The following is a 22,893-nucleotide window of genomic DNA, read 5'->3' as shown; positions in this document are numbered from 1 at the left end:
CCAAGGATGGGGCGAAAAAGACAATGGAAATCCTGCGGATCGAGTCACGCGATGTAAGAAGAGGTGGCCATGCCTTCGCCTTCGTTCAGTTAATTACACCGAGGAAAGCCGACTGGGATATCGAAGGAGGCGCAGATCATGCGCTTATATGTGGAGTGTGTGTGTGTGTGTGTGTGTGCATGTACGGGTAGCAAAGCGTTCTGGCGTTTAATCAGGGGATTAAATATTGAAACTGATTGCGTTATCACGGTTTAACTTCGAGCGTGCGAGCTGCCCAATTAAACTACGTTGAATATTTTAATACTGCACACGGTTCGTCACCAAAGTCGTCCTTCGGCGCCGAGAAGGTGTGGGGACGATACTTTACGATTGTGAAGCAGTGTCCGTTTTTCTGGATGCGTCTCAACACCTACTTTAAGAAAACGCCCGGTACACATCGACTGATTGAGCGACGTTCGTCTAAATGGGACGTAAATTGAGTGATTCTGGGGTAGGCTATCTGTTTAATTATCGTGCTGGGGAGGATTTTTTTCACTACATTCGCACATTTGCTCCAGTTTTCCCCCTTTCGTCGCTGCCGAAGCGATTCGGGTGCTATTAGCTCGGGGGCTTTTAAAACAAGCGGTAGATAAATGAGCGCCAGCACGTGGTTGGGGTGAAAGGAGCAAATAAAAAAACAAAAATCGCTCACACACACCTCCAAAATCAATCGAACGACACGAGAATTCCATTTAAATTTCAACCCTTTTCTCAATCAATTTTATTGTCATCTCTGATTCACTTTTCCTCCGCCTGAAAACCGACTGCACTCCCCGGCCGGGAAATTCTTTTTCCATCCGAGCCGATGGCTGCGTTCCGAGCTAAAAAGAGGCACGTAAAAAAGGATAAGTAAAGCAAAGTTTCTCCACTCGAGGATCGAGTGCGATGGGTGGGATGGGGAGGCAGGGAAAGTCACCTTCGGGAAAGCTCCGTTTCCTGTCCCACTGTGGCGCTTCAGGCGCCGTTCGTCCTCGCAGATTTTCATTAAAAGCATTAGGCGTTAGGATTGGCTGATGGAACGACGCGGAGGAGTCTTGGTGCGCGGGGGGGGGGGGGGGGTAAAGAGAAGGGAAGGTGAAGGATGAAGAAGGAAGAGAAGAAAAGGGTGACGACCCATGCGGAGATGAGATGTTTAAAAAGATTTGATTTTTTGTTTTATACCCAACACTTGACGTTGTTTTTGTGCTCGCGCTTTTCACCCCCGCTTTCTTCCCCAAAACCCACCCGTTTTGCTCCCCCCCCCCCTCCGTCGGTCGTCGGCCGGTTCTTGTACATAATTATTTTCTCTTCTTTTTAATTGCCAGGCTGCTCAAGCGCCCTGGCCAGAGAACGGGGTGGCATCACTGCGACATGAAGTGCTCGGATGGAAGGATGTGCGAGCAGGCGGCCAACTCGGAACTCGGACATGTGCGAATGGATGATGAGCAAAATAGATAAAAGCCATTCCATTTACTTGTATACATACTAATCGGCAATACATACGCCACGCCAGTCAACCCATACAGATTAAGCAAATTTAAATCAGCTTCGTGCGGACCGTCTTATCGCGTTCTTTATCGACGTTTGCTGCGAGCGAATGGATCGAGCCGAAATGGTTCGAAATACTTACATCAGCTAATATTTTGGTGGCGTTTTTTTTTTCTTCTTATCTTCATTTCACTCCAAATTACGCTGCGAAGGCTTACGAGGCCATTTCCATCTCGGGACGGCGCTTGAATGTTGTGATGAGAAAAATTTAAATGGCGCCTTGGAAGGGGACTAAACTAATTTTTTGAACATGAAACAAAAAAAACTCATGCACACACACACACACAGACCAGGCGCGGTTGGGTGGAAGCAATGAAATGAATTCGCCCAAAAAAGAAAAGGGTTGCGCGAACGCCAAATCGAAAGATTGCTTCGGAAAGCCATCGGATGCCGGGCGCAAGGGGCCTCGGGTGGGGGCAGCGAGTGGGTTGAATAAAAAATCAATAATTAATTATGTATCAGTTATCTCGAAAAGGCGCCGGTTTTCGCTTGAGTGTGTATTGTTGGTGTTTTAAGTTCTTGTGTTTTTTTTATGTCTTCCATCTCGCTCTCTTCATTACCATGATTTGGTTCCTTCCATTTAGAAAGAGGCTTTCGTTGTTGTTTTTTTAATTGCGAGCGCTTTTTTTGTTTTATGCTTTCTCGGCTCCCTGCCACACGCACCGCGCCGTCGTTCGTTCGTTTTCTAATTATTTATCATTAGACGAGCGAAAGTAAATAGCGAGCCGAAGCGCACGGGCTTTGGCATTAATGAAAAACACGCCATTGGCACGAGAAAATGGGTCCGGTTACAGCGAATGAGGTGCGGGAGGCAAGAATTCGTAAGTGAAGGGTTGGCAGAGAAAAAGAAAGGGTGGCAAAAAAAAATTACGCGACGCAAAATGTTCCTATCGGCGATTAAAACGCGAAAGTGCGCTGGAAAAAAAGCAAGAAAAGCGACGCACGAATCGATAAAGAAAACTCGTGACTGTCCCAGAGGGAGATGAAGTAGCCGAGCCGAGCTTAGCATATTGGTATTTCAATCAAAGTGGGCCGTTTCGCTTCATGTCGTTCATGTCGGTTCATGGTTTCAATGTGAAGCAAATGCGCGGAAAAGTGACAGCTGATGCTGGAAAAATCTCGTTGCATTGTTATAGAAAGAGAGAGAGAGAGAGAAGAGAGAGAAGCAGAACGAGAAAGGGTGATAGGAAAGTCGTCGAAAAGGTTTCCCAAATGCCAAGGAACTGGGAACAATGTAGCGGGAAAATTACGAAAAAATGTCACCGGACCATGTCGTGCAGAATCTTTTTCGTCCGATTGTTCGCGTTCAATTAAATTAATTAAAAATGTTTTCTCCCCTTAAGCGAAAAGAGTCTGAGCCGGACAGGATACATGAGAGGTTCGAGAAAGGGCCACGTTGCTAGGCCAACCGGGTTTGCTCGAATCGATTAAAAATTCGCACGAAGCTCGATTTGTCGCAACCTGGAGCCAATTGTGGACCATTTAGGCGAGGATAAATGTGCGATCGGGCAGGAGTTGCATCGAAAAAGAGTTGGATTTGAATGAAGATATCATTGACTCCTTTTTTTACAACCAGTTGCTGTGAATTTCATTTCCATTCCAGCTAGTTTATGGTAACGTTTATGAAAACAGTTGTTTCTGAGAAATATGCTTCTAAATCCACTCTAACGACCTGGATTGAAGCAGGAATGCTGTAAACGAGAATGTGAAACCATTTCAGTAAACGTAAAGCCAAACCGCGTGTTCTAAAGAGCGATCACGACCAGATTCAGGAAGATTCACCAATAAAGCCTACCTGCCACCGGTTATCGTGGAAAAAGTAGCGACTAGAACGTAAAATGAAAGCAAGACGCGTAAAAACCACACAAGCACACACACACACTGGGCGCAAGATAAATAATCAGAAAAGGAAGGCTTCGCGGAAGGCTTTGCCCATCATTAGCCATCCCCAAACTCGCCTTCGAGCAGCAAGCCCATACAAGGCCAGCAGTGGAGTTATAAATTTCACTTTCCATCGCAAAATGCCCGCGCCCAGTCACGGCACCGGCAATCGCGTGGAGCCATATTTGTGAACACTGGCCCTAATATGAGCCCAAACGTGTGGGGTGGAACGGGCATTGCCGCGTATGTGAAGCGGGTGGAAAATCCTGCGCGCCAACAAAAAGGACCAACCGCGCGGTTCGCCGGGAAAGCCCACGAAAATTATCCTCCATCGCACGGAGAAGATTACGGCTTCCGCAAACCGGCCAACGGTCCTTCTTGCCAACACACAGCACACGTACACGCCGATGTATGTATGATGCTTAATCGGCGAAACGCGCCCGTCCCACGTGCGCTGTCCAGCGTACATGTGTGTGTGTGTGCGTGTGTGTGGGTGTGTGCTGGGGTGAGTTGCTAGGGGGTGGTGGCTTGTGAGGGAAAATTCAAATCTAATATCAAACATAATGCCTTCATCTCTTCCATCTTTATGTCCGTGCCCGGCCCTCGCACACGGACACGGAGCGCCTTGCGAGCGCACGGATGCGGATCCTTCCAAGCGGCAAATGCCTCCGTGAACCCTTTACCGACGACACGTGCGGTGTGGAAGGTCCACGGGAAGAAGCAGATATCGAGGGGATGAATTCCGACGATAGCGAAGCGCCCTGCGCCCGTGTGGAGTCGATTCTGGTGGCGGGGCAAAACCGTTGTTCGTTTGAATGTTTCACTCGAGTTCAGCCCGGAGTAGCTACAGTGCGGCTCGATTGTTTGCACGAGGTGTTCGTTGTCGTGCAAAACCATCCATCACAATGGTTCACTGGTGTTTTAGATGGAGTGCAACTTTGATAAATAAATCGCAAAAACTATACTCTCTCTGTGAGGCGTCAAGGACTTCTCTATGATGCTGAGCTGAATTCCGGCGGTTTCCAAAAAAAAGGTACGCTTTCTCTCTCTCTATAGACGGCACTGTAACTTTTCGCTGCGTATGCAGGTAATACGATACTTTGGCCGAGTGTGGAAAGCTCGTTCGCTGGTTAAAACGATACAAACGGTTCCAGGGCTTCGATGTTTCTCATTCAATCTCCCGGTTTTCCACCACCCTTCTCGCCTCATCTCATTCCCCCCCCCCCCCTTACAACATGAAACACGTATGTAGCTACTTTTTTACATTTTCACCAACAAACGACCGGCTCGGGTGTTGCTGCTATCGCTGTCGCCATCCTGGACCGAGGATCTCGTCCTGCCGACGCGTGTCTTAGGCAGCAGGACGCGGGGTGTCCGTGTGTGTGTGTGTGTGTGTGTGCGTGGGCGAACTGTTGGTTCTTTTGCGGAACCTTGCGCCACAGAAATAGCCAGCGGCCGCGTACCGGCGCTCGGATGCCTCGCGTAGGACGTTTGGCGTTAGGCGTTAGGTGGAAAGTTGTTTAACGCCGCATTTTCGTTGTAATGCTGCGCCGTACTTTCTTTCGGCGGGGTCCACGTCCGAAAGCGGAGCAGGGGGAGGAGAAGGAGATCGCAAGGGAGTGGGGTGCGGGCACGGATGGGTCGGCTGGGAGGGGGAAGCGACTTGCATTAACTTTCTTCCCTCGCTGGGCTGAGCGAGTGGGCGATGTATCAGGTTCTGTTCGTTAAACGACTTCGCCACGGGTCTTTGCGTTTTCTAACGAGAACGCCACCCGACCAGGGCTGGGTGCTCTGGGGGAAGCCACGAGGGGGAGAGAGAGAGAGAGAGCGAGAGAGGAAGAGTGAATTTAATTAATGTAAATAATTCCGAAATGACGGCCACAGCCCGTGTGTGGGCGCTGATTAAAGGGATGGTCATGCATGAAACTCAAACAGAGTGGACAAGAAATGCGAGATCCTGTGCAGGGACAGCGGCACTCGAAAAGGACGCGAGCGATGGCGATGCGAAAAGGCGGTTCCAATTGTTTCCCCGTTTGGCCCCGGGAAAGTTGGCCGCACTGGAAGGTTGCTAGGTTGTACATTATTTAATGAAAAATGGGAAAACACCGCTAATGAATTGGAAAGGGATCGTGCGTCCCGGGGAGTATATGTATATTGCTGCGTAAGTTGTTTCAAAATGGAGCAGTTTTCAAAGGCTTAAAATTCCCATTAAACATTCCGTTGATGGCAATTCACTTTAAAATTTGAAATTTGTCGGTATACTTATTTTATTCAACACCGTTACAGTCTCGGCAACTCTAGTTCTGTTTGCTTTTAAATAAATTTAATATTTGCTCCATCGATGGAAAATCCTTTGAAAAAGTACAACAAAAAGCGCGTGTCAAGAAAATCTGATCTCGAACATAATCCTTTTCTTGTTGTGACGTTTTTTTCTCGCTTCGGCAGGCTTTCTCCTGGCCTGCTTTGTTGTCGGCAGATATGCGTGATCAATGACAGACACATCAGCGTGGCTCTGGAGTACGCATCATCACACAGCTTCGACTCCTTCTACTTCGTCTGCTCGTCCCGGGTGACAATCCCTCCACACCGTTGGCCTTCTCCCGGGTGTTCATTCATCTCCATCGTTCTGGCAGCCACTCCGGTTTGCATTTTCGCAAGATGAAAGTGATAAAAACGCTCCGCATGTTCGACCCGTTGCGTAAGGGGGTTGGGTAGTTTTCCAGCCGCTTGCGAACCAAATGGAAGGATACGGTTGCGTGAGAACTAATATCCGTAATCCGTGACCTCTCGCATCCTCGTATCCATCTCTTGCTCCACCTCCAAAAGCGTGCGGAGTGACTTTTAAAAGGAGCCGTAAAGAAAGTGGAAAGTGGGAAAGTAGTAGCAAGGAAAAAAATATTTCGTGTGTGAATAAACGGGCTTTTTAATCGCAAAAACGTGTGCCTTCTTTGGTAATATGCCGGATGGCAAAAAATGAGCACTCGATTGGCGGGTTTCGGTTGACAATGTCCGGTCGTTTGCTTTTGACATGCGATATTTTCAACCGGCGGAAAAACGGGAAATTCGACCGGGAAGGGAAATGAAATTGGAGTCGTTTCGGGAAACGTTCGTTTGAATTTCCATTCGCGTCGTAGGTAAGCTTATTCAAAAATGCCTTTCGGAAATATTTTTCAATCCCAAGAATCCTACACGGACAAATGAACCACACGTGGGCGATTCGACGAAAGGATGTTTATTATGTCGAATTCCACGTGGCGTACTTGGCGTCTCCATGACACTCCCGTAAAGGGTTCGACGGGTGCGTTTGGTCCGTTTCTTTGGCTCCTTTGATATCTTTGAAGTATTTTGACTAGTCAAACTATGACTAAAAAACGCACGAAATTTGAAACTAACCACCTTCAAACGTCCTGGTCCGGTAGCAGCTGAAGCAAGAAAACCATATTGAAAACTAAAGAACATTTTAAAGCCCAGCTCAAAATGGACGCCGCACCGAGACGTGCGTGGGGAATTATTGTTTGTCGTCTGCTGGTGAATTAGCAGATTTATTTGTCCGCAAGCCGAGACGAGACACGTGCAGCACAACCGGTGAGCTTGCAGACCGCACTGATTGTGGGAAAGCGGCCCAAACTGATGGCCCAACCGAGCGTGGAAAACCGACGACCGAAGCAAATGAATTTATTCTTCGGACACTAACAAGTGGTAAAATTGATTTCGGTCAACGGTGTAATCAAATAAACACTGAAGGACCTAACCTTTTTTACACCTCGCTCTCAGGCTGGCCCTTCGAAAGGATCCCCAGTGCCGGGTGGTCGGGTGGGCTTCGGATGCTCCGGAGAAAACCTCCAGGAGGTCACCGGTCGGTCGTCTTCCGATCCAATTTTTGACACTCACATCTCGTTGTGAATGCCAAACCTTTACGCCCTCGCCTGGTGGTGGAAAATCTTAGGGGCCAACTACCCTAGCCAGCTGGACCGGGATTGGGGTCCCCTTCCGGTCCGCACAACTACTCGAGCATTTATCCATAATTCGCAGGGCTTTAGAGGGATTAAAAGGACCCCGGTCGGTGCGAAGGTGGTGCTCCGAACGGCCGCAAGTCGTCGTTAGCACCGGCAAAGGGGTTTTCGTTGATCAGTTTTGTGGCTCAATTTGATTTGGCCCCTAATGAACCGAACTGATAATAAGTGTGGACGAAAGCGTAGCAAACCAACAACAAAAAAATTGGGGAAAAAGAAGGAAAACTCAACATCCCCCCCATCAGCTGGCTGGTCGACTGGTGGGGTTGGTTTCCGGTGGAGGGACACGATTTTATCCTCGGGTATTTGATTTGGGCGAGTTTGCTGTCTACAATTTCACACACATTTACGGATCCCGCTCACTCCTGCGGCCCTTCCCCTCCCCCCTTTTTGCGCCACTTTGGGTGGGAAAATTGAGGAAGTTTGCCGCTTGTTCTGCTGACCGACTGATTCGGACGTTGATTGCATTAGCCGGGCTGCACGTCGACCGTACTGTTTGCGGTTTTGCTGTGTGTTGAAAGGGATTTCGAGGGCATTTTTGCAGCGTTCATTGCTTGGAACCATTTTTCTTTCAAATAATTTCACACATTTTTAAGCTGTGCGCAATGTTTCAAGGTACATCTTTTAAGAGAAAACCCCCCTTGTGTAAGGCAAAAAAATGGAAACGAAATTTATTCATGAACCGTCCAGGATCGCTTTGACTGTACGCTGGTCCAAAAGCATGCAACATAAAAAAAAAATGCACCATCGTTAGAGTAAATCAATTTGAGGGTAAGTTTTTTTTTCCTGCGAACTCGCTCGACTAATAAGTGCTTTTTTTCCGACCATGAGCGCGAGAAGTTGCAGGTACTTTTCCGGCCGGTACTCCGGAGAAGGAAGTGAAAATTAATAATACACCTTAAGGATTTTCTACCCACCCACACGCCCACCCTTACGGGGTTCTGTCAACAGAAATGGGGATGTAAATTAGCTTAAAAATTATCCAACCATCATCCTCCACCGCTGCATAACAAAGTCATTGAGTCATCGCCCTCGGCAGCTGGCCGCTTTCCTGACCGGACCGGTACAGAGGAGGTTTTGGTTCTTAGCTTGGGCAATGCTTTTTTAATTTAATGCACCTCCATCCCGAATGCCCCGGACGCGTCTCGGGACCGGGGTTTTTTTCTTGCCTCCCAACCTCTGAGTGATGATCCTCCGCCGCGATGGCCAGCGTTCTTGTTAATTGAAAATAAAGCGTATGCCAAAAGGTGCAAAAGAGGGAAAGAGCAAAAAATGAATCGTGTTTTAAAAGGAACCTAGAATAAAGAGCCACTTTTTCTTAGCCGGCAGTGTGTGCTGTATATGGAGTTGTTGCTCTTACGGCGAGGTTGCTCGTTGTTTGTTCCGTGTAGTACGTCTTTGCATAATTCATTGACCGGCGGGTCAATCTTAATTTTCTACCCACCTCAACCGGTAACATCGGGGGTTTGGGAGTCCTTAACGCTAGGGAAAGCTCGCCTGAAGCACAGTTTACACCAGCCAGACTGTCCTTGGCGATGACACACGATATAACGGACATTAACTAAGATGATCGTGAATTTGAAGTAGAGAAAATAATAACCATATATAGCAATATAAATAAAAGGTAAAATATTATACAAACACCTGAAAGTGAAGGGATTTTTCTAACCACGTGCTCTTTACTTATAAGTGTTTGTTCTCTCAAAAATACTCCGACTTCGATTGGAGCTTCACGCGATGCAAACATACCCCAAATACTCTGAGGAAGGTAAATTTAAATGGAAAAATGTTTCCAAAACAACAATCCCGGAAGTTTATATTCCTTCCATCGCACCGTGTGCGAAGCCACGGGTGCTTACGCTGCAGTAATTAATGACAAATATTCAACTGAAAAGATTATGAACTGCTCATTAAAATAAGGCCCGAACGAAGCATGGGGGAGTGTAAATTTTTGTTGAAACGAAAAAATAAAAACACCGACCGAACCTTATCCGGGACCTTTTCCCCGCCGTCGATGAAGACGACTGAGAGGACGCCAGTGTGGGAAAGGTGAAAGGTTTTCAGCTTTCTTTTTTCTCCCTCTCGTTCCAGTATCCCCTTTTTCCATCCCATCCCGTCGCTCTGTTTGCCAGTGCTAATAAGCGCAGTGCAAATGTTTGACCAGGTCGACGTTAAAAAAGATAATACATTTTTGATACGGCGCTCCGAAGCCTGAGTTTGGGTCAATAAAAGTATATCATGTGCATGATTTAGAGCGCTTTCTCGAAGAACTCGGGTCCTAATGGAGTGGCCCAGTAGGTTTGCCGTTCTATAGACCTTGCTGCATGAATAACTGAGTGAAGCTGGAAGCTTTGGAAGCTTTGTCCAGAAAGAAAATGGAATGAGCGGTATAAGGATAAAACTTAGATTTAAATTAAGCAATTGACTGTTTGCTGGGTGATGCACAAAATTAGAAAATACCCCACCGATTAACACCGATTAGCAGCTGAGGGGCTACTGTTTCCTATTTCAAAAACAGCTTATTTTAAAAACTCCCAACTCCTTGAGCTCTTTCTTCCACCGCACAGAATGACTTCCAATTCCGTTTCCAGTGCGAATCGATTCTCCATCCACAACCAGGGCGTTTCTTTTGTGCCGCCGAGCCCATAATTAAGTAATAACGCCGGGAGTATTTTTCACGCCACGCACTCACCTCCACCATGGGCCAAAAATTTCGTTCACGCTGGTTCCCTCTCTCCCCGCTTGAACAATTAATAAATAATTAACGGGTTTTTAGCGCAACGTCCACGCAACGCCAACCGAACGCGCTCCAATACTCGGCCACGTGGCGTGGCAGGACTCGTTCCACTTGCAGCCACTCGCCGACTCGCCTCACAAGCCTGATGGGGTCCTGCGTAATGGAGAAATAATCGTAAAGTTTTATAGAATAGTATTTCAGCCGGAGCCGTCTCGGGCACTGGGCCTCTGGGTGGTGTCTTTTCAAAAACAGCTGGTGTCGCCAAAGGCTTCTCCCGCTTTCGCCTTCGCGTGCGTGTTAGCACGTCCTGATGGGTGCGAAATGCCGGCACCACGGTGTTGGTGCGACCGGAATGGGAGATTAATTAAGCCCCAAAACCGGCCGGGATCCGGACGGCAGCTAAGGTTCCCGGAAAGGACAGCCACAGCTCCAGCTGCCTCCGGTCGATTTCGGGACTCGCCCGCCGATGGAGCGCACAACTCAAACGGACTAATATTCATTTCTCATCGGGCAAAGTTTTGTAGCGGAATGACCTACGGAGTGGCGTCGAAGTCGCCACCGGCCCGTGGAGCGAGAGTGCCCAATTTATGCTTTCGAATATTTCACATCCCCACCGGACCGGAGTGGAGTGGCTGAAAAATATGAAAACATTTCCCCCGTAATCATAAATCCCTGCGCCTTCCGCGGGTTCGGGGCCGGGATAATTTGTAATGCTCCGGTTTGGTTGGCTCACGTGACAGGCACATGAATTGGCAAGCCATTAGCCCGGTGCCGGCCACCGTCCTGAGTGGTGCTTGACGTGGACGTGCTTCGCTCGGAACAATCATTAATCAATGCACCGGCATGCGTTCGGGGTGGGAAATCCCGGGTTGGTCGGCCATGGTCAGTGGCCAAACGGGGAAACGGCTCCATTTACGGTTGCTTCAGTCTCGTAACACCGAGGGCTGGTTTAAAATGCGACAATCAAAAACGATTCTAAATAGACATAAATTGAGGGGGTGGTTTCACTCCAGACGTTGATGATGAATTATGGCTAGTTGCGGGTGATAAGTTTTTCCTCACCGGCCATTTCGCACGCAACTTTTCCCCGGAACTCTAGCGACCAGAGTGAAGAACTAAAACACGCTATCTCTCATCCACACACACGCACGAATGCACGCACTCACAGGCGCTATCTTGTCCAGCGAGCGAAGTAAGCCATGAAGTTATGTTTCGAACGGGTGGTGGTTTTTTTTCGTATGTATTTCGCAGGCGCTCGTCCTGTGTTCGAATTTATTTCGCCACTGGTCAAGAACGGCCCCCGCTGGTCGGGTGCGAATGACTGGACGTTCTCTTTCTTCGCTTGACGCGCCCACCCACCCACCCACCCACAGATTCCGTTCCTCCCTCGTGTAGCGAACCATTCAATTTTCACTGGTGTCCGTGAGCTTTTCCACCCACACACAGCCGCACACCCGCATGGTGTCCTTCGACGGGGCGAGTTTCCAGCGCTGGTCAGCATTTGAAAAGTGGACCAAGTGAATTTTCGTGTGGAAGCGACCGCGCAAAAGAAAGCAAAAAAAAGGAAAAAGAAAAGAAACGCAGCAAGAATCCTTCGCTCCGGTGAAAGTGAAAGGAGCCTCGGCGTTCTTGCCCAACCTTCACCCCCTGCCGGTTCAACCCGTTCCGGGCGTTCTCGCTCACGTTCTCGCTTTCGATCGTGGGAAGAGCGCGGGTGGCACGAAGGGCTTACCACCCCCCCGCCGCCTTTCACCCTAAGACATGGAAATGGTCAGCGAAAAAAGGGGGAAGCGAAAGCGCTGGTACGAGGGCTGCCACTGGCACATCCTCCGCAGCATACGTAAGTTGTTCAGTTGATTTTAGAATTTCGCTCGACGGCGACGACGACGACGACGACGATGACGCCGCTGCTGGCTAATGGAATGAGTTGTTAAAATATATATATAAATTTATATATATACACGCGCAGCTCCCTTTTCACGCCACTTTTCCGACTTTTCCGCCGTATTCCGGGGGAAAAGGCCCCCGTAAAGGCGTTTTATATATTTTTAAGAGAACATTCGTGAGAAGTCAACACAGTGACCGGCGGGGGGAGCTCGTCCGACCGGGTTAGGGCACGAGCGAAAGAGACGCGAATAAAAAGAAGCAAAAAAAAAAGAAACAAGTGGCACTGGGGTGGAGATGCGGGTGCGTGTATTTTTTGCCACGCGGTGCGTAAAAGAGCAGCAGGCGCTGGCGATTTTTCGTTAAAGGCTTTAACGGCGCGGTACCGGATCGTCGTGGGCGCCAGGACATCTTTCCCCGGTGGGAAGTTGTGGTGGAGCGGAAATGCCGAAGCGCGTGAGCGAGACCGAGCAGCGGTCTGGTGCGTGTGTGCACGCGAACGAACCAGGACGACGTCGGGACGACCGAATGGGGGAGTGAAAGTGTTTTGTTTGTATAAAATAAGGGATGCTGGGCGCGTTTCCCGGCGCGCGCTGTGTGAATGGAATGAAAGCTGTCCGAGAAAAAAGGGGGAATCGGTGGGCTTAAAAAAAAGGAGGAAAAAAAGAGGAGCTTAAAAAAAAAGGAAGAGGACGCAAGCGAAGAAGCGAACGTTGCGTCCGGCACGGTGGGGGTGAGTGTGTTTGAGTTTGTGCGTGCTCGATGCCGGGGAAATGAATCACGGAAAGGCAAGAGCCACCGGAGTGTTGCGGCCCGTGCGGTGGAAAGTGCGTGTAGAGAGAGAGAGAGAGAGAGAGAGAGAGAGAGAGAGAGAGAGAATAAAAAAACACACAACACACAGCGACGGGAAAATTCTTTTGCCTCGCAGCATGGGGTGGAAAACGTCTCTGTAAAGTGCGTGTGTCCTGCCACCGGGTGGCAAGGGTGGTTCGGTTAGGCGGGGGAGGATGAGTCGAACAAAAAAAAGAAGCAATACACACGCAGGGGTGAAAGGGTGTATGAGAGAGAGAGAGAGAGCAAGAAGAGAAAAAAAAGTGTGTGCAAATTGAAGATGGCCCAGGATCGGGGGTTGCGTAAAAAAAAGGGGTTGAGATTCAGCCTCGACTCGAACCCGATGACCAGCGACAATGAGGGCAAACGGGAGCGAGGCAGAGAGGGAGGATGGGAAGGGGTGTGGCGTGAAGGGCGCGAGTGTAGGTGTTGTGGAGTATTGTAAAAAAAAAAGACGAGGGAGCTAAGAGAGAATAATGTAAGTCGTCCTGGGATGGGGGTGGACAGCCACATGGACGGGGCTTGGCGGGTGGTGTGTGGGTGTGTGTGTGCGTCTTCGTGGAAAGGACACAGCGAGCAGAGCGAGTGACGGCGACAACGCGAACGGAACACACACACACCCGAAGGGTAGAACGAAATGGGGCGAAAAAGACGCACCCGTTCGATGAGGATGGCGGCTTTGAAGCGTAAACAGAACGCGATAAGGGATGAAGAGAAAACTCATTTGATGGACACGGACGCTGCCCGGTGGACGGACTGTTGACGGAAGTACCGTTGGTGGTGGTGGGGTGGGTGGTTGAGGGAGCGAGCAAGAAAGGGGGCAACCCACGCCGCCGTGTATATAAAGTACACAAAGCATAAAATAAAATTTAGAAATCTTCTTGTAGCCTGATGGACTTAAGGCGGTCATCGCGTCACGGGCTTCGGTGCGTGTGAACGGGGGGGGGGGGTGAGAGTTGGGAGTTGCGTGGGCGGTTGGTGGTAGAAGAGAGGGAGAGTAAAAATCGAGTAGGAAAGTGGGAAAAAAGGCCTGGGCGCAAGCGAGCGGATGGACATTGGGTGGTGGATTTAAATTAGGTCCCAGCAAACTTCGTCGGTACACATAAAGGCGGCGTTATTTTCGGTTTTATTCCTTTCATTTTTCGTCCTTTTCGACGGGCTGCTCGGAATTGGAAAACAGTACACACTGACCGTTGGGCAGTGGGATTGATTGCGAAAGGGGTGGGATGATTTTGTTGGTTTTTTTTTGTTCGCACCCACAACCGAAGGGCGATATATCATCAGCCGGTTGATGAGCAAGCGATGTGTTATCCTTCCAGGAGGCGAATAGCGCGTCCAAAAGATGTAAGCCCTTTTTGGTGGGATAAAAGTGGAGCCTCATCTTTACCGTGTTGCCTCAGCTGGCAACTCAAAACTACCCCCAATCGTGGTTTAAAAATGCCGCAAGAAAAACTCCGGCTCGTGTAGCAAAGACACGAGTCCTTTCTGCATCCTTATCGGCGCGGATTACGCTCGCCACCAGGACGTTCACCAGTGGCGAGTATTTACTCAAATCAGCTGGAAAGAAAAACATTCCTCACGGCCGATACTGGCCGACTATCTCACAACACAACTATAACTTCCCTTGCGGCTCGCCACCCGAACGCTTCCTTGAAAGTTCCCACCCTCTGAAAAATGACCAACGGTCAAAAATAAACAACCGACCGCCGGCGAACGGCACGACACCAAGACACGGGCACGTGCACCATCGGGCCGTAAAATTTCGAGTTCGTCTCTATGCGCACGCAAAAATTTCCATCACTCTGGCGAAGGATTTTCCCACCACGCCGAAGGAACCGACTGGCCGGTTCGCTCTCGCTCAAGGACGTCTCGGGTTCGGCAGGACCGGATGTCTTGCCGTCCCAGTGGCCAAAACGAGACGACCGCAGGACACACTGAGTGTGAGCGAGAGCGAACGCTGGGAGAAAGCGAGAGAAAGGGCTCGTTTTGGGGAAAACCTTGCGAACGATCGCTTCGGACCGGTCATCGGCGTCGTCGTCGTCGTCGTCGTCGTCCTCGTCGTCATAGGTTTTTGGGGGTGGTGGTGTCCTTCACCCGGTTTAGGTCGCGTTTTCCATAGCGCGCGCGTTTGGCACAGTTTGTGGCCGATGTGCCGGACCAAAAGGGGTAGCTGGGTACCAAAGGGAAGCGGTCGGAACGGAATCCTTCGAGCGAGATGGAGATTCCTCGTTCCATAAAGGCAAAGGGTTAGAAAGGAGATGGCCGAGTGAGACGGAACCAGTGGGTGTGAGCGAGATGGCACATCGATTACTCCTGATGGAGCGATACATGTGGGGAGGGGGAGAGTGGTAGTGGATGGCCGGTGCGGGGGTGCGTATGTGTGCGTACATGTGGGGGAGGTGTGAGCGAGAAAGCACGAGAACCACGTTTTCCCTTTCAACCGCCGGTGAAAGTGAAAGCGAAACAAGAAGGGTCAGCTGAGACGCTGCGCTGGACTTTCGAACCCTTCGCCACCCTTAATGGCCCTCCCTCACTTCCTCCCCCTCCCCCCCCACCCCTTACATACACCCTCATGCCCACTCTCCATGCTGGTGGTTTAACATTTTCCAGCGCCGGGATGCTGCTGGGAGATTTTCTTTCCACCCCGAGACCCCGTTGCCAGACCCGGGGTTTGAGAAAGCGCGTCCCCATGGTGGACTTTGAGATATCGACCGAAATTGAACGCTTTTTGAGCGTGTGCGTGTGCGTGCGTGTGTGTGTGTACTTTACATACATAACGAACCCTTTTTCGCGATGCCACACGGATGCGTACCGCGAGCTGAACGAATGGCCGCTTGACCACTGGTCGCTGCCGTCGATTGCAGCTTCTTGCGCGGACTTTAGAGCGTCGCGGGTTTGGGTGAGGGGCGTCGTCGGTGGGAGGGGAGGAAGGACGGGGGGGGGGGGGACGATGTAAAATTATGTAGAATACATAAAAGAAGATGCTGCCTCTCGCTCGCTCGCTCACGAGGCCCCTTGTGCCGTGACCGTTCGCTGAGGTTTTCGCGTACCATTTTTCGCATGGCGAAGAAAAGTGACCGCTGGCGTAGAACCTTCTCCAACCGACCAGTACGCTGTAGTTGTCTGCGTGAGCGAAAAACCCTGGTCGAACCGGCCTGAAGGGTGAAACACATGATGGTGCGAGGCGAAAGGCGCATTTAAAGCGCGCCGATGGAGGCTCCTGGTGGCTCGTACAAACCGGTCAACTGGGGGGGTGGGTTGGGGATTCTGTTTTTCATTCTCCTCCCTCCCCCCCAACACCCCCACCACTTGATCCTATGTAACGCACACGTACGGGTGCGTGTGTGTGTGTTTTTTAATGCGCACCGAGCCGTATCTCACCAGCGGCTAACGAGATCGGGACGCGGGATCGATGTGTGCGTCGGCGAAAAGCGAACCTTTCGAAGCTCTCGACTCCGTTGGCCATCATTAGATTGCGCGCGTTTCCGCAGGTGCCCTTCTTCCGCACTCAATCCCCACAGACCCTTTACAGTTAGTTAGGCACGGGACGCCCTCCATCTCTCGGGAGGGCGCATTGGTATTCTTCTTAAGCTTCGCACGCACACGCCGTCCTCTCGCACATATGGACGCCGCTTGCACGCGCGGACCACCGTTTGATTCGTTTTCACATTAATTTATAATACGTTTATTTTCATTACTTCGGCATACAAATGAGCCACGGGCCGGTGTAGGGCACCCGGGGCTGGGCTCGCAAGCGCCCACAAAAAGGATCGACTGGGTGGGGTTTTTTTTGGGGCTGGAAAAGTTTGAAGCGTTTGTCTTTAACTTCGGCTTGGTTCGTTTGCCGGAAATTGTAGTTTCAAGTTTAATGTACGCCAGCCGGCGATTGGGGGGAAGTGAGTTTTCTGGGTGCCTTTTCTTTCCCAGGACTCACCCCGAGGCAGCGGTAGGTGCGTGCATTCGAAACCGAAAGCGAATCGAAAGTGGGTGGTCTATTTTTGGGGTTCTTTTGAAAACGGATGACCGAAGGGCCATTAATTGGGATCAATAATTTTGGTGCCATTTTCCACCAGCCGCCTTTCCTGGTGGAGGTGAAGGCCATCATTTATTCGGCTTAAGCGTAATCCATAAACAACGCCGAAAGCAGCTCGAAATCGTCGCACGTTGATCCCCAATCGATGACGCGGCCTAATGGATTTGTGTGACGTGTTTTGCAAGGATTTGTTCAGACAGCTTAAAGGGGTCAGTTTGCTTAACGCCCGTGGGTCGTGGGCCTGTTTGAGCGTATTTGAGGACCCAAATTAAGAGCCCCACGAATAGCTGCATCGTTTATGGTGGATTATTTCGAACGGATTCCGGTCGTGGTTAGAAACGTTCGACTATGTAAGTCCATTATGGCTCCAAACCACAATCACTCATGGCTCACTCATGGTGCCTCCAAACGTCGTCTCGGTTGGAATGGTGGTCAGGTCGGTGTTAAACGTGCGATTTTGGCGATAAATACGCTTGGATCGGCTTCGTTTATCTGCGCACCGGAATTGCTGACACGAGTTTCGTTGTCCTCGGAATGGGATTAATCCTCACCAGTGAATCCCGTCCAATGCCACCAATCCGTGCACGAAAATGGCACATAAATCTCAAATCCATTTGGGTGGACATGCGGGAATAAATTGAAAAAGATTCCCCTTCTTCCACCATCACACCCACTCCGGGGGAGGCTTCGCTTGAATAAAAATATGACGGTCATCGCGCAAAACGATCGTTCACGGGAAAATGGAAGGAGTGTTCAACCAAGGAGAGAGAATGAACAGAAAAAACGAACATACAAAACAACAAAAAAAAACACCACACGCACATAAGCAAAGGACATTCAAAGAAGCTCAGCGAAACGGGCGACAGTAAAGCGAAATAAGTTCCACCCTCGGTGGCGGCGAGTCGGAAATAAAATATAGGATTCATAAAATCCAGTTCGATTCCCGAAATGAAATCACCTGCGTGGCGTGCCGGGGTTGGGTTCCAGTGTTCGGTGTTCGGTGTTCGGTGTTGGAGATAAGCAACACGGGCCAGACCGGCAACAACAACTAGCCCCAGCCGCGCAATATCTGCCCCGAGTGGTCACTGTGTAATTTTGGGTGAAGCTCCATATATTTTCCTCATCCCCACCGGCTCGTCCTCCAGGGCTGGGGAGAGTGTGTGTAAACACACACACACACGCGCGCGCGAACGAAGTGGGTGGAGGGATGAAAGCGGAAGAGAATATTTGACAATGGCCAAGAACGGCATCCTTCGGGGATGCTGGAAGACGCGTGCGGAAAGATAACGCAGATGATGTATGCTGAGTAGGGTGGAGGGAGTTGGGCACGCGCATCGATCTACATACGAGCCGCCTACGCACACACGCGTGCTTCTCTCTCCACGCCACCTGCCGTTTCTCACGGACGCGAACCACCATTTCCATTTCCTTGCACGGAAATGAAGAAAACTGGACATTGGCCTGTGCGAGAGTGTGATGAAGTAGGGGAAGCTGTAAAGGGGGATGTGGGGGGGGGGTGGGGGGAGTGGAGCGCTGACCACCCACACGAGTCCATCCCACACACCAGGTCACCCTGGCAACGGCACGAGCACGCTCGCATGGAAATATTCGACCTTCCATATTCTATAATATATGCAAAACTTTTGCCTTCTCATGCTCGCTGCCGTGGGTGGTGTGGTGAGGGGTGGAGGTGGACGAAAGGGGGGTTCCTTTTCACTTTCTCGTCCAGCCCCGGCGCAAGGAGTACGCCCCACACTGGACAGTACCAGCGTCCATTTTCCCGGCTCCAGCCTCAGCTCGTTATTGTCGCTGCTGTTAGTTCTGTTCTTGTTATTATTGAAATTGTTTACGGAACGGGTGAGGAGAAGTCGGTGACCAGGGTGACGGGGTGCACAAATATGCCCTCCCCTTGTCCAGCTCTGCCTCCGGGATTCTTCCGGATTTTTGGTGAATTTTCACTCCCCCCATTTTTCCACCTAACCCAACTCCTCCTTGGGTGGAACTCGGCCCGGTTTCTGATGATGCGGCCTTTTCCTCTACACGAACCCCTCCGCTAACGGTGGTGGTGGCTTTGTCCTGCCGCGGAATAGCCGGTGGAGGAGCAGTAGAAGGAGAGCGAGTGGTGCCATAAGAAGAAAGGCCGCAAGCCTTCCGGATCGTGGATCGGCGGGTGGGCAAGAGAGTGAAAGTGTGTGGCGACGGTCTTGTGGATGTGGTTGAAAGTGAAAAGTCCGCATGCCGGTGTTGGGCAGCTTTTCGCTTGTCCGGCAGCAGGGACGAAGTGTGGCCGCGCGAAGGACAAGGAAAACGTGCGAATACGAACCCCGTGGACCGATGCCAGTCATTGCCTTTGACGAGCTCTGCGAGCAACAGTGCGTTGCAAAATGAAGGTGCATTTGTTGGTGGGGTAGGGTTATTTGAAGGCCAAAAGAAGAAGGATTAAACATGCAGTGTGTGTCCTTTGAGAAGAATGTTCTTCAACATGGTTCGTGACTGTATTTTACGCATGAAAGAGATTGTTGTAAGGCTTGTTGAGCTTTGATGGTAATTTTATTGATTCATTTGAGAAGTTGAAAAAACGACTAAAATAAGATTTCACCACTTTCTCAAAGCACTTCTACCAAAATCCAAGCAACCGGGAAATTAAACACTAATTCCGAGACGTACTGTAATGGCCACCGACCAGCGAGGGTGAGTTTTTTGAGATTATGCCACCGACAGAAGGGGCCCTGGCGTAAGGACGAGGGGAGAGTTATCTCGATGGACGATTTAAATATGCGTGTGTGATGTACGGCCCTCTCCCCCTCCACGCTCTCATCCATCCCCCTGCACCCACCCACCCACCCACCCCGGTCGACCATTGGACGGCAGCGGCTTCCTTGATGTAAAACTTTTCCTTATGTGAGCTGCGAAAATGCGTAAGTTGGCGAAATCGGGGTTCAGGGCCCGGGCGCACGCTCCACAGATGGGAATATATTTAATTCGGTGCGTATGTGTGCGCACACACGGCACATCCCTCCGGCATGGATGTGTGTCCGGTGCTGTCCAGCGGCGAGCCGTCGTTATGGTAATACATAAACACTTTCTTCGCACATAAAAGTGCGACTTGGTGCGGCTGTGCCGTGCCAGCGTGCTCACAAAACCGGAGCCCTTCAGCGTGGCCGGGCACTCCGGGAGAGAATAGAATATTGATTTTATTCTATTTTTCCACATAAATTATACGTTCGTTTGCATCACGAAGGGTGGGTGGGTGAGTTTATGCGAAGGAACGGGAAATGCGGGGGACGTGAATTTGTTTGAAGTTGAATCGAGCGTGTATGGAACTCGGGCTAGGCGAAGAATTTAGTTTAAACTTCGAACGTTGTTATTACAGATTTGTTATGCAGGGATTAAACACTACAACTCTTAGAAATGCAGCAGGAGGACTTTGGCATTTCCAAAACTTTATTATCAACTGCGCCTTTTTTGTAAACAATTTATAGAGCAACTTTGCTGTAGGACAATGTTTAAATCATACGAATCGTCGAATTAATTTCGTTTACACAACATTGATTACATTTATGCCGTTTTTTTTTGTAAGCCCATTTATGCTGCGTTTTATCATCTCGCAACAGGCATTTCAAGGAAGGGCCAATTGTTTTCTTATCCCTAGTTCGCTGACATGTTTTTGATTCGTGAATCTCACTGTAATTGATGAGCATTAAATCATTTTGAGCGCTCCCTTCGCACAGCTTCCGTGCTAGCGAACGTCTTCGAGAAACGGTGCCGGGATGAAATTTAAATAGCCACCTTTTTTTATGACTTAAAGCAACCGAAAGGGCGCCCTGACTTTGACGCAGGCCGGAAACCCGAGCTCGCACCGAATTCCTACGAAACCAAACTTGCACCGCACTGCAACCGGGCCGGGGATTGAATCAATCAACGATCAAAGTTGTGTCACTCGGAGGTCGGCTTCGTCCCGTGCTGTCTGACCCTAACCTCGGGCAACATTTTCATCAAGTTCCGGCGAGGGTTTCCCCGGATCCTTCCATGCCAGCCGACCCCGAGATACGGGGGTTTATCGTAACGGAAAAACTATCCTTTTTCCATCTGTGGAACCCGTCCTTTTTTTTCGCTTTGCTCTTTTTCTCTGTCTCTCCGGCGGCCCAATGGCCCGGTTTTTTCCTCGACCCCGACCCATCGCCCCAGGGACCGGTGGAGAGTGGGTATTGGGTGGGAAAAAGGGTGGAAAATAAATGAGCCAATGCGTGAAGCAACGCCGGTGAAACTACGAATCCTTTCGATAGTCATCGGGCCATCATTCGTATGGAAATGCGCTGCGTGCTAATTACTCCGGGCGTGCCAAGCTAAGGGAATGTTCTGTGGCCGGTTCACTATCTCATCGGCGAGATTCAAAAAGTAATGCCTCATTTTTTCTTTTGCCGTACCATGCACGCCGTGATTCGCAATGGGCAAAGGCGCACATGATTTATGCTGCCCAGCCGAGCCACGGGCGATTGTTGCTGCTTGATTTGTGCGATTGTTTCCCGGTGACTGAGTGGATTTTTCGGGGCCTCGAAGCGCAACATGTGCTAAATAGCTTGCGAGCTTAATGGCCCAAAAGCAGCCGACCCGAACGGAGAGGAAAATCAATTCCAAATGCACGCACACCATGGAGACGAACAACAACGAAAAAAAAAGAAATGAAAACACCAACGAAGGCAGGCGAAAAAAGGAATCGAAACGAAAGCTAAAGAAAATACTCCAACGGGATGAAAATTGGTTTCGGTGCACAAAAGGGGCACCAGCAGGACACGTTGCTGCGGGTAAATGCTGCAGCATAAATCGAAGCATAAGCATCATAAGAGGACCCGGGGGGTAGCGAAAACGAAGCAAAAACGCAGAAAGAAACCCTTCAGCTGGGACGGGTAGAGGACGAAGCAAATAGCGACACCGAGAGGGCTGCGACGGGAAGGAGACGAGCTGTAAAATGAAGAACGGCAAAATACACACGGCGTGGGAGGAGAACGCACCCGAGACGGCCCATGATGCACATGCACATTTCTGCACGCAGGTAGAAAACTCTGGCCCCCGGTCGGGTGAGCGTTTTTAGAAAACGAAACGAATTCCAACGAACGGATGGATAGGATGGGAGGGAAAAGAAAAACCAAGCCGAGCGGAGTGCAGTGCGTGCATAAAGGACGAACCGGGCGACCACACATACACAATGCCCTGCGTCCTGTACACGGGCAGGCGCTTTTTTACGACCGATTTTTATGCTCACCACGTCCTCGGGGATGCTGGTGGGCGGGTACGGTGGAGGTGATTGATAGAGTTACCAATTTATCGTTCGAGTCGTTTGCGAGCGCAAAAATGCAGGTATAAACGTGCCGAGCTAGTTTTCCAGCCCTTGGTAAAGCTTTCACACCCACCCATACGAGCGTGGTGTGTTCTGTGGACTGTTTCAGGTGCAATTTTCACGTTTTAATGCCCAAACTTGGCCCGGGCGTAAGCGAAATCGGGATACTGGAGTTGACAATGCGAAACAAGCACACGAAACGTGTAATTGATTGTTGTAAGTGCGAGGTCCGATGATGCTGGGACGCACAATCGCTGCAAATAAAACCACCCCAAAACAAATCATAAACGCTCTCCCATTGAGCCGATCGTGGGAATGAGCGCTATCGCACGCATCTTGGATCCTGACCGAGCGATCGTAATCTGGTAATAAATTATGTAATCGTTTCGTTGAATTTAAATTAAATTATTAGCGCACGAAAGCGCGGTCGCTTTGCGGTTTGGTATTTCCGCGAACGCGAACGCGAGACGGCTTCCAATGCTCGATCGTTGATTTATCGAGCGACTTATCGGTCGTGTAAAAATGCCTATCATACCAGCGACTTGTCCTTGTGCTAATTAGAGCATGCGTTTGAGCCGCGTATGCCCGTGCGGTTGGCATGGAAATTTAT

The sequence above is a fragment of the Anopheles nili genome, chromosome 2 (assembly GCF_943737925.1).
Source record: "Anopheles nili chromosome 2, idAnoNiliSN_F5_01, whole genome shotgun sequence".
Classification (NCBI taxonomy): domain Eukaryota; kingdom Metazoa; phylum Arthropoda; class Insecta; order Diptera; family Culicidae; genus Anopheles; species Anopheles nili.
The sequence above is the reverse complement of the archived record's forward strand: the minus strand, read 5'-3'. Positions refer to the sequence as shown.